At 39.7% G+C, this 12,768-nt stretch overlaps 1 protein-coding gene across 1 annotated transcript in view; it reads left to right on the top strand.

The window, feature by feature from the left end:
- Window positions 1-742: 742 nt before the first annotated feature.
- LOC117260943 (uncharacterized) overlaps window positions 743-12,768 on the top strand; it is a 140,958-nt gene continuing 128,932 nt past the window's right edge. Inside the window, exon 1 of the mRNA XM_078169163.1 lies at window positions 743-784. The gene's annotated coding sequence lies outside the window, so the exon portion shown is untranslated. The remainder of the gene's footprint in view (window positions 785-12,768) is intronic.

The raw sequence follows: 12,768 nt of genomic DNA, 5'->3' as shown, positions 1-12,768 counted from the left end.
TTAATTAACTTTCTGCATGGACAGATAATTTCACTAGTTTTAAGTAATTTTCTTCTCAAATTTAGTGTTTATATCTTACATTTGGGCTACGTTTTTTGCAGTGCAGTAGTAGTATTTAGATTTATGTTATATATTTATTAGACACTTACCAATGAAGACAGTGGCCAAAACACTTTAACCATGTCCAGTCATAGAGTTTTTGATGTCATTTGTGGTATTATCAGTGCTTAAACAGAGTCTGCGATCTTCTTCCAGTCCCCATGACACCATCACTTCCCTTTTTGGTTCGGGCATCACCATCATCATTTCTCCTGTGTGATCTTCCAGGAAACAGGAGGTCTGCAGACATCTACTGCACATGTCCAGTCTTTGATGAAATGACTTGTTGAGCTCATATAAGGCTGTGTGGTTCTGCAAATGCACATATCTGTTGTTGTTGCATAATATAGAACAGTGCATAGCTCTTCTTCACATTTGCCCTGGCATTCTCCATGTAAGCATGGCAACTCAACTTTGCTTAAGTGCTTACAGCTAGGCATTACTGACTGAAGATTGTGACCATTCCTCAGAGCTTCTTCTTTTCAACAGTGTAAGTCCAACATTTACATGTGTAACGGGGATGGTTTTAGGACCCAGGACAGCTTACAAAGGTAGAGCGGAAGCAGCTCTCTCTCTCTCTCTCTCTCTCCCCCCCTCCCTCCCTCCCTCCCTCCCTCCCTCCCAGTGTGTGCAGACACAGAAGTGCAGTCAGACGCAGCAGACGGGACGCCAACCAGTTGTCGTGGTAAGCCGCATTTTACTGAAAAAAGATATTATTTACAGCATCATACATGAAAGAGTGACCCATGGAAAACGCATTTATTCTCAGAGTTAAACAGGGTCCTCTGCCAGTTGTAGTTGCAGTCTGACTTATGTGTTTTTTTTTTTTGTTTTTTTTTTTTGTAGTACCCTCTAGCCATCTGCATGTCGAGCAGTGTGAACCTTGAGTTGGGGTTGATTGTAAGTCATGCACTTTTGTTCATATGTGTCAAACAGTGAATTTATTTAATGATGTGGTGTTTAAATGTATTTTATGGTGTGTTTTTTTAGTACTGTGACATGGCCTGGGTGCTAGTTAAAACATCCTGAAATCAGGGAACAAAGTAACTGCTGGTCTGGGTGCTAGTTAAAAATAACTGCAGGTATGGCACATTTAACGTTATAGTTTATTAAGAGTATTGTTTTATAATATATACTGAACATAGCTGTTCAAATGCATTTTGTGTTTCTTTTCAGTTCCAGTATCAGACACTGTAACATGGTCTGGTTGCTAGTTAAAACTTGACATCACAACAAACTGCTGGTCTGGGTGCTAGTTAAAAATACCTGAAGGTACAGCATATTGAATTAATTATTTTTATTAAGAATATTGTTTTATAATATATACTGAACAGAGCTGTTCAAATGCATTTTGTGTTTTTTTCAGTTCCAGTATCAGACACTGCAACATGGTCTGGTTGCTAGTTAAAACTTGACATCACAACAAACTGCTGGTCTGCGTGCTAGTTAAAAATACCTGAAGGTACAGCATATTGAATTAATTATTTTATTAAGAATATTGTTTTAAAACATGCTGAACACATCTTAACACATAGGACTGTCTGCGGGTGCAGTGTCTGTCACTGTTTTTTCCTTTCCCAACAGCTGGTTTTAATTCTGGACCTTTTTGTTTCTAATGTTTGGTTTTCCTTGTTTTCTTTCTGTTGATACTTATTTGAGGTGGGCTTGGTGCAATATTTAGCAGGTATTGTGCAATTCAAGAGTGGTAACTGGTTCGGGGGGAGCTTTAGGCCACAACAACATTGTGTGTGTGTTTTTTTTACCGTGTGTAGTGGCATTTTATCCTCCTTGTGGAGTGTATTGGTCCTAACTGTGTGAGTCGATTCTATATGCCTTCTCTGAGAGTTTTCCTAGTTTAATGAATACACGTGCCTTGTCTAACGAATTGCATTTTTGCACAATTGCTACTGTGTAGCTACCAGTCCACATATTGTCTTTTTTATTTTTGGATTCTATTTTGTAATAAACTTTTGTATTTTATAAGTTGTTAGCCTCCTGTCCTGGTTATTCTGGACACTTAGCTGTCTGTAGTGACTTAGATCGTGAAGCCTTAACTATATTAACAGTAAGAAACCATTTTAATCACTACACATGTGTTGTAATGGCATGTATTATTGCTTTCCATCCCCTTAGTTTTTCTCATAAGAAGAAGTGCCTCTGGCAAAATACTCTGAATCTAAAGGTGCTTTTTTTGCTTTCCTTTTTGGACCGATGGATGCACCCCTGCCTGCTTCATTTTTAAGGGGTCCCTATGCTCAGATATGTAAAAGTGGGGGGACTGGAATTCTCCCCACAGAGTTAAGGGGCCCATTTTGAATTTTGAACTGCACATCAATAAAAAACTGACACAGAGAAAAAAAATGTTCTGCAATACATATTATGATTGGAAAAAACACAGGAATTTTCATCAAATGACCAGAATTGCTCTATTTGGAAAGAATCATTCTAGAAATTGTAGTGTAATGGACCTGTTTAGTCTTTTGCTTTAGTGTCAGTTGACCTTTAAAAATACATGTCCAGGCAGTATACTCTGCTTGATCATAACCAGTCACACCTTGGTTTATTGTTTCATGTATCCACATAATGTGCACACACACACACACACACACACACACTCATTGGTGTATTGTATTGGATGCAGGATCTGATGTTCAAGGACGAAAGTGGAAAGTACCTGGGATCTGGTAGGATCTGATGTTCAAGGACTGAAGTGGGAAGTACCTAGGATCTGATAGGATTTGATGTGCATGTATGACACCATAATGTTCGATCTGATAGGATTTGATGTTCATGTATGACACCATTATGTTCGGGCTTATGTGGGAAGGATTAAAGAGAAGAGGTGGAGATTCGACAGAATCTTCACCAGCATAAAAGAGAGCACACAGAAAGCAAAACTTCAGTCCTGCTCCGGAGCATGACTCATTGAGTTGTACAGCGGGTAAAATAAATATTGAACACGTCACCATTTTTCTCAGTAAATATATTTCTAAAGGTGCTATTGTCATGAAATTTTCACCAGATGTCGGTAACAACCCATGCAATCCACGCATGCAAAGAAACCAAAATAAATAATTTCAGAAATTAAAGTTATGTGTAATAAAATGGAATGACACAGGGAAAAAGTATTGAACACGCTTACTGAAATTTATTTAATACTTCGTACAAAAGCCTTTGTTGGTAATGACAGCTTCAAGACGCCTCCTGTATGGAGAAACTAGTCGCATACATTGCTCAGGTGTGATTTTGGCCCATTCTTCCGCACAAACAGTCTTCAAATCTTTAAGTTTTCGTGGGCCTCTTCTGTGAACTCTGATCTTTAGTTCTTTCCACAGATTTTCTATTGGATTCAAGTCAGGTGATTGGCTGGGCCATTCTAGCAGCTTTATTTTCTTTCTCTCAAACCAATTGAGAGTTTCCTTGGCCGTGTGTTTGGGATCATTGTCTTGCTGAAATGTCCACACTCGTTTCATCTTCATCATCCTGGTAGATGGCAGCAGATTTTTATCAAGAATGTCTCGGTGCATTTTTCCATTCATCCTTCCTTCAATTATATGAAGTTTGCCAGTGCTGTATGCTGAAAAACAGCCCCACACCATGATGTTCCCACCTCCAAACTTCACTGTTGGTATGGTGTTTTTGGGGTGATGTGCAGTGCCATTTGACCTCCAAACATGGTGTGTATTATGGCATCCAAAGAGTTCAATTTTGGTCTCATCTGACCAGACTATATTCTCCCAGTATTTCACAGGCTTGTCTAAATGTTGTGCAGCAAACTTTAAACGTGCTTCAACATGCTTTTTCTTCAGCAATGGAGTCTTGCGTGGTGAGCGTGCATACAGGCCATGGTGGTTGAGTGCATTACTTATTGTTTTCTTTGAAACAATTGTATCTGCTAATTCTAGGTCTTTCTGAAGCTCTCCACAAGTGGTCCTTGGCTCTTGGACAACTCTTCTGATAATTCTTTTCATTCCTCTGTCAGAAATCTTGCAAGGAGCACCTGGTCGTGGCCGGTTTATGGTGAAATGATGTTCTTTCCACTTTGGGATTATGGCCCCAACAGTGCTCACTGGAACATTCAGAAGTTTAGAAATCCTTCTGTAACCAATACCATCAGTATGCTTTGCAACAATAAGGTTGCGAAGGTCTTGAGACAGCTCTTTGGTTTTACCCATCATGAGATGCTTCTTGTGTGACACCTTGGTAATGAGACACCTTTTTATAGGCCATCATTTGGGACTGAACCAGCTGATATTAATTTGCACTGACAAGTGGCAGGATTGCTTTCTAATTACTGATAGATTTCAGCTGGTGTCTTGGCTTTCCATGCCTTTTTGCACCTCCCTTTCGTCATGTGTTCAATACTTTTTCCCTGTGTCATTTCACATTATTACACATAACTTAATTTATGGACATCTATGGTTTGATTTCTTTGCATGTGTGGATTGCATGGGTTGTTACCGACATCTGGTGAAAATTTCATGACAATAGCACCTTTAGAAATATAGTTACTGAGAAAAATGGTGACGTGTTCAATATTTATTTTACCCGCTGTATGTGTTGTTACCTGCGAACACATTAAACTCAGTTGCACTCAATTCTACGTGTCTCCAGTGATTCCTTGACTGCTGAGTATTTGGTTTTAAAGATACTTATTTGGGACAAGAGCAAAAGTAGTCTAAAAGTTGAAGACGAGGTCGGGACCCACCAGGCCCAATTCCGGGCCCTGAATTCTGCTTCATCAAAATACTGGTGTGATTTTGTAGGGGAATGCATCTGCATCAGCAGGGGTCAGTGATGTATTTTGGTATTTTGGTTGACTCGGTGTGACACCACTGTTTTCATATAATGCTCTTCTGTCAATCCAGCCTGAAGTCAATGATCTAAAATGTCATATTAATAATGCATGTTGCTTTTTCTAACATAAGGGAACTCCCTTATTTTGCTCCCTTCCTGTTCCTTGCTCATTGACAGGTTGTGATCGATAACTACCTGGGCGTGCTTTGGTTGTCTCTAGACTTCTCTTGTAGATTAAAGTTAGTGATAAAATTACTGGAAACAGCCTCGCAGCTTTCCATTATTTTTGGTATTCAGAACATTCAGCATTTGAAGTTAAACATGTTAACTCTAAGAAAGAAAGGCCTGGGTTTCAACTGTCATAAGTGGGGAACTATAATGATGGTACAGCAGCCCACCTTGCTGACTACAGGAGAGATTACATATTAAGGGAAAGGAATATGAAAGGTAAACTGCTGATAGCCAATATTGGTGCCAACCATGGGCTAATATCACTGTGTCTCTTGCTGTAATGTCCAATGTTGGTTGTGGGCTCATTAAATATGTTCAGATAGTACTAATCTGATCATTTAGTGTGAATAATGACCGTTTATTTCCTCTGCCTCCAACTGATGGTAGTTGCTAGCATTTAGCGTTGTTAGCATTGTGTTTTTGCTGCTGTTAATTTTCAGTCTGTGGTCCATTCTGAGACGGACAACAGCTTCCACATACATTATTAATACAGTTAATTTTGGCTTTGTTTTGTTTCTGTCAGGTTTATCTCATGAGGATGCACATGTACAATGTAATGCACAGTCTTTGTAATGTTCTCACACTATTTCACCGATCAACAGGTGGTGGTAACATGGCAAGTTAACAATTTATACTTGTTTTCCAAACTTGTTTTCCAAATACAACATGCTAATGTTTTTAACACAAGCCTATGGCATTTTACACTGTATACAGTAGCCTAGCGACGAGCAGAGATTTCCTTTGCTTATATCCTAGCAGCTCGTGGATTTCTCTCTACTCATGTGAAGCCAAAGACAACAGCAACATTTAACATAGGTAATGTTACAGAAATCGGCTCTAATACAACTAATAAGGTTTACTGACAAAACAACTGTCTCATACTGTTTTCCAAACAAATATAAGATGCTAACGTTATTAGCACAAGCCTATGGCATTTTACATTGTATAACGTAGCCTAGCGACAAGCTAGATTTCCTCTGCTCATATTAAGCCAGGATAAATCCCGAAGTATAAATCCCCAAAGGATAAATCACACCAAGACTTAAAGTGTTTTTTTTTTTTTGGGGGGGGGGGGGCTTTATTGGCTTTACAATTTATTGTTTTTTTATCTGTAAAATTAAAGTAAATAAAAGCTTTGTTTCCACTGAGGGTAATTGTTTTCAGCTCACAAAAATAGACAGTAGGTCTGCGTAGCTGCGATGCATAGTTACATTTCTGGGGAGCTGGCGTGGGTTTGGTGTAGGCCTGACTTTGATACAGAGCCTAAGCTGTAAGCTCGGCATAGATTTGATGCAGAAGTATAAATTCCACCTCATGCAGCAATGCACAAGCAAAAGCAGGGAAAAAGAAGACTGCAAGACAGTAAACTTGGGCTGAATCCAAATGTCCGGACTTCACCACACTTGCAGAGTCGTGGACTTAGTAGGCGCATTCCTGGGAAGTCTGGGAGCACTTAAGGCTCTGAATCCACAATTTAGCCAGTCTAAGGGCCTAAAGTGGACTTTCTGCAGACTTTAGCAGACTTCACAGATTTAATTGCCCACAATTCATTACAATGCAGATGTGACATTCTGTATGTAAAATAGTTACTGTAGCCTATTAAAACAATACTTGAATTGTGTAAGCCAGAAAAAATATTCAACAACATCATGATACATAAATATGTAGAAGTATAGGCTATAGTGGGTCATCAAAATGCATTGTATTATTGCAGCCTACCTTATAGGTTGCACAGTGTAACACCAAAAATATAGGCTGAGAAAGTGGCTGAAAAACATCAAAAGAAGATCTTCTGATGTTTCTCTCAGGCCCACCCAGTTTATTTAATCATAGCTTGATCCTAATTCACAAACATCTCTGTATCTGAATGTCTGCTTTCTATATGTTATACAGAAATTTATTTTTTTTATTATTATTGTTATTTTTTATTTGCAGGTGTACGTCCATATATAATGTCTGTCAATTGTAGACAATAAATATACTTATCTTCTCACATTAACATACAACAGGGCATTAACAGAGAAATAGATAAACAAAACAAAAAGTAACAAAACAAAAAATATAACTCAACCCATTTCTGTTAAATTCATAACAATTGATCGTATTATGAGTAGTGCCTAAGGCAGTAACAGATACAAGAAAACAACAATACAAAACACCTGCATATTTTATAGCTCCTTAACCCTGACCAACCCCGTCCCCACAGATCTCTCTAAATTTAACTACATGCTGGATATTTCAGATCAATACATAAAAGAAAACAAACCAACAAAAAAGAAGAACAAAGAGTTATATCATAGTTCTAGCTACGCTGAGTGCCTCCTTCCTAGCCTTGAGCACAACCTGGTCTGCCCCCTTCATTCTAGCAACAGAGATAGATAACGCCTCTATTAAAGAGTAAATCCACTGATGGAGAGCATGTTCGATGGTTGCCACCTAACCGCCAACATCTTTTTAGCAACAGTACATGATGATAGCCACAGCAGTCTTTGCATATGGTTAAAGTTTTGCCCGGAATCATCATTCAAAAGTATACATTTTGGAGAGCAGTCGATCTCTAAACCAAGTGTTTCAGAGAGACGTTTTGATATTTGTTCCCAGAAATTTCGAGCTGATACACTCTCACATGATATGTAAAAAGGTCCCCATTTGATTCAAATCACATAAATTACAGTTTGGAGAAGTAGTTAAATTAATCATAAAACGTTGCTTTGGTGTTAAATGGGTACAATAGATGAAGTTCAGATTTGTTAATTTATTATTTAGGTTTTGTGAGGAATAGGAAACATTCCTCCAAACTGTAGCCCAGTCTACAGATCATTCCGAGCAGTCTTTATTCCATACCTTAGTTATCACTAACTGGGTCTGCATATGTTCCAACAAAGTATTATAGATTGCAGAAACATGCCCTTTGGTTAGTCCTGATAATGTCTTAAAGCCTCAGTGTGTAAAAATGGTAACAGTGACATCAGCTGTCAAATTCTAGATTGCAGCGCTCACTCGTGCTCCCTCACTCACGCTCCCTCACTCACCCCTCCCGTCGGGTAAGTGACGGTGGCCTTGTAGGACAAAAAGCCTTGCACAGACAGCAGAGTTTCTTGAGTTTTTCTGGAGTATCTAGCGACGAGGTGAATATTTATTTAGGATTCTAAACCATGTTACGATATGTTATAGCTTACCAGTGAGATATAGGTTATCTGTGAGATATATGTTAGGAGTGTTTTATTTCTAATTGTTTTGGTAACACGAGCATTAGCACAGTACTGCTAAAATAACACGTTTTATGTGATAGCCACAGCACAGTGCGGCAGATATAGGTTGGTACGATTACAATATATGCGTTTCCAGAGTGCTCTTCCACAGGACACAGGGAGATGAGGGAGAGGAGGAAGACCAGGGAGAGGAAGGGGGCGAGGGGGTAGAGGCGGTGCAGGAACGGCCAGGCGAAGAGGTGTGTCTTGGCTACCCAGAGGGAAGAGGAGAGGGTGGCAGCCTTCGCAGCAGTGCGAGAGGAATCAACAGATTAGGCTGTAGGCTAGGCTAATCATTTAGCTGTAGCTCTGGGATAATGTTACCAAGGCTAGGATTACATTAGCACATAAACTTAGCCATCACTCGAAATGATTTTAAAATATCAGGTTGAATTACCTGTCTAGCAGAAAGCAGGCAACCTCCGCATCCCTTGTGAAATCCTTCTTTCCACCTGGAATAAGCAATGCCGATATTCATTTGCATTTTGTTCCATCCTCGCTTATCTGATCTTTTTCTTTTATTTGGTGGCGTGGTTTCCCTCTTACAGGGCAAAACATATGTGTGGTCCTCCATTTAAAGTGCGACAGAATCATAAAAGTACAAAGCAGGTTCACACAGAAACGCCCCGGATTGATCTTCACCTTAATCATCTCCAGTGACGGCAAGTTCTAGGTAAACGCGAAAGGTGAAGCGCGTATATCCCTTTTGGCCACTGTATTCAAATATGGCGACGCAAAAGGGCAGCCTCCAGCAGACCGCACCCTGCCTGTGTATATATAGAGCCATCATTCTAAGCCTGAGAGAAAGCTTCCATTTGTATGTGAATTGCATTACACTTTAGTATATATATTTATAAAAGCAATAGTTGATATTTGCTAATAAACAACCACGTAAATTACACATTGTAACTTTAAATGATTCCATCATCGGATGATTAATAGGTTGTCTGTCAGTCAAGACACCTGCTGCCCGTAAAGCAGAATGTGTAGATATATGAAAAAGGAGTGTGATGGCAGTTTATTTCCCTTAAATCCTGAAAGCTTCTTAAACCAGCATCATTCATGATGTCTCCTAAGCTATGGATACCTGAATTGTACCACTGAGGTGAGATAAAATGTTGTCCTCCAGACGTTAATAAACTATAAAAAAAAATATTGGAGTATTAGCATGCCATTTAGATGTCCAATTATATATTTTTTCCATTTAAGAAAGGAATTTATTTTTTTCACTCACAAAACAATCCTTTACATAAGATTTATATTTTGTTACCTGCAGGGACAGATTAGCAGACAAGATATGAGAGCAGAGATCACCATGTAATTGATTGTAATTATTGCTTGAACATTTCCATGGCAGTGAGTAAAAAAGACTTGAGGCCTGTCTATCAGTGGCTTGTGGTCTCTGCCCTCGCAGACTTTACATGATGATGGTGAACTTGTTGCAGTACATACAATTGAAGTCAGTGAGGAGTCAATCTACAAGTCCAGAGGGTGGATACAGCCATGGATCAGGCCTCCAGGAATGCTCTCCTTTCAGCAAAGTTTTCCCTGTGGCCACTCATGGTATTGCAGTGAAAAAATCCCTTGTGGCCCATAACACATTTTCCCAACAGGTCACCATTATAAAAAAGTAATCTCTAAAACATTTTACCAGACACTTTGAACTGCAAACAAGGTTAATTATGACTCTGTTTTTTTATTTTGTTTGAGCCATGGTAGTTTTATATTTGCAAAACTTTCCTCAAGGCGAGAAAAAATATTTAAAAGTCTGTGACGTCATTACAATGTAAAGTCTATGTGCCGAGCGGGAACACGCAAATGGGGCCAGCCGGCCACATAATATGGAAGTACACCCGGCAGCTAGAAAACATTTTTGGTGTATGTGGCAAGCGAGCAACTTCATTGGAATGAATAGGATCCATCTTGGGGTCCTGTATGTAGTTATTATCAAAAGAATGCAGGATTAAAAAAAAAAAAAAAAACAGCTTTGCAGTGACCAAGGAAATGCATTCAGCATTTTACTTAGACAACTCCACTGTGCCCCTTTAAAGGTTTTTTATTTTTTTTTTACTGATGATAAATACAGAACAGTATCATTCCCCTTCCCTCGTACCTGAATCTAAACCATTATGAAGACAAAGGATTTAAAGGACTTGCATTTGTGACTTGCATTTGTGAATGTCATGGAACTGCACCAGCACCACTCCACTCCATGTCAGGTTTTTCTCCAAAGTGAGAGGGTGGCAGGAATTCCTTTCATACTGTTGTCCAAATGTGCTGTAGCAGACAACAAATACATTTTATTCACCTCATTATCTCCTGTATTTAGCTCACTGAGACCTCCCCATCTGCTCCCCATAATGTGAGCTGAATGCAGCATTAACTACTGTAAATATAGACTTTTCTACTTCACTTATTTTGTGAGATGGAGCCTGATAGCTCGCTTCCTGTGTTTGGATGAACTGTGGAGTGGAACCATGCAGCTTTGAATAGGATAGAAGTAACTGACGATTTTGAGATGGGAAAATTGGCTACATTCAGACTAATCTGGATGACTATGATGTCATCATATTAAATTAAAGGGAGGCTGACAACTCCCACAAATGTGTTGTGTTATAGTATTTAATGCCTTCTCTTCACGCCCGGCATAGTTTTTCCAATTTTTTGTACACTCACATTGTGCCTCACCCCATTCTTAAAGTCTTCATCTCTCCTTCTATTCCACACATTCTTTCTCCCTCTTAATCTCATCTCAACCTCTCTCCCTCTTCCAGACTCCCGTCGTGTAGTCCTCAGTGATTAGCATAATTCCCCTTCATGTAACAGATGGTGTTTCTACGTCAGGGATCATGCTCCTTATAACGGAGCATGCTACCATCACAGAGCTACAGGACACAGACAGGGCTGCAGGTGTGCTCACAAACACAGCTGACACGGAACTTATTTTTCACACCACTACACATTTTACCTTTTAGAAAATATACACTGTAAACAATACATTTATAAGAAACAGACATATTATCATCAAGGTAAAGCTGCAGGCTGTGTTTGGTATTGACAGTGAAATGGAAAAGGTGTGAACGGCAGTGTTTTATAGCTCCATGGAAACAGAAGACCAGGAGTGTGACCTGTCATCATTACAGAAGCCCAACATTTAGCTCTATATTTAGTAAGAAATCAGTGTTTCCAGTTTAGCGAGTGATTTACTGTCATCCAAATGAAGTCAGCCACAATTCAGCTACTGCTCGCCAATTACAAACCCAGAGGTGCCGTTCAAGTCTGGCTGCTTGCAGGATATGCCATCCTCTAATGAAAACACATAATTTCAGTTCAAGGGAAAAGTTACATTTAAAGTGTGTGTGCGTGCGCGCGTGCGTGCCTGTGTGTGTGAGTAAGCATACTTTGCAGTATGTGTGTAGGATTTAAGCCTTTACGTTTGGTGCTGAATGAACACCAACGATATGTCACATCTTCACCCTTTTCTAACAATTACTTGCAGTCTTGTTATGTCTGACATCCCTTATCACAAACCAATGAATCCTCATAGAACGGTTTGTATGATATCCTACAAAAATGCACACACAACAGTTCGTATGATATCTTACAAATTAACCTCAATGTACAGTTATGTAATTAACATAAAGTTACAGAGGTTAGATTTAGGAAAAGCATGGTTACCCTTAAAATGACTCAGAGCTCACACGGTTCCAAACACGTGTCTCCAGGTGAAAGTCCATGGGCCCTATTTAGATGGTCTAAAATGCAAAGCGCCAGGCGTGCAGTGCATGGGCCTGTCCCAGTCACTTGCTAGTTAGACAGCGTGTTTTCAGACTGTGCACCATGGCGGAGAGTCTAAAAGGGTTGGACTTACTCTGTGAATTAGTCATGGGTGTGTTTTGGGCATATCATTCAATAAGCCAATCAGAGTGTCACCTCTCATTCCCTTTAAAAGAGGCGCGACTGGAGCGCACGGCGGAGAGCTAGTTAGATGGCGGACCTACCAACTGGAAAGAGTGAGTGTTTTACAGCTGAGGAGACGATAAATGTATCTCTATATCAACTGTCACGTCACATCTGATGTCAGATCAAAGGGGATTGGCACCATTTGGCACGCGTAATGGAAACCCAACCTGATTTGATTAACACAGCTGCAAACTAATAAGTTCACATCCCTCTCAGCCAGCCACAAACAGCCACAGCATCAGATAGGGAGTATATTCAGCATCTGTCATCTTAGAAAAGTCAAAAGAAAAGAAACAGAGTGAGACTGCAAGAGAGAAAGAGAGAGCACGTGCGCACGAGACACGCTGTCAACAAATTATTCAATTTATTTAATTTTACCCCGGGAGGTTAGAGAGCCCAGCTCCCTCTCCAGCAGCATCCAGACGAC

This window comes from Epinephelus lanceolatus, chromosome 7 (assembly GCF_041903045.1).
Source record: "Epinephelus lanceolatus isolate andai-2023 chromosome 7, ASM4190304v1, whole genome shotgun sequence".
NCBI lineage: Eukaryota > Metazoa > Chordata > Actinopteri > Perciformes > Serranidae > Epinephelus > Epinephelus lanceolatus.
This window is presented reverse-complemented; position numbering and strand designations above follow the sequence as displayed.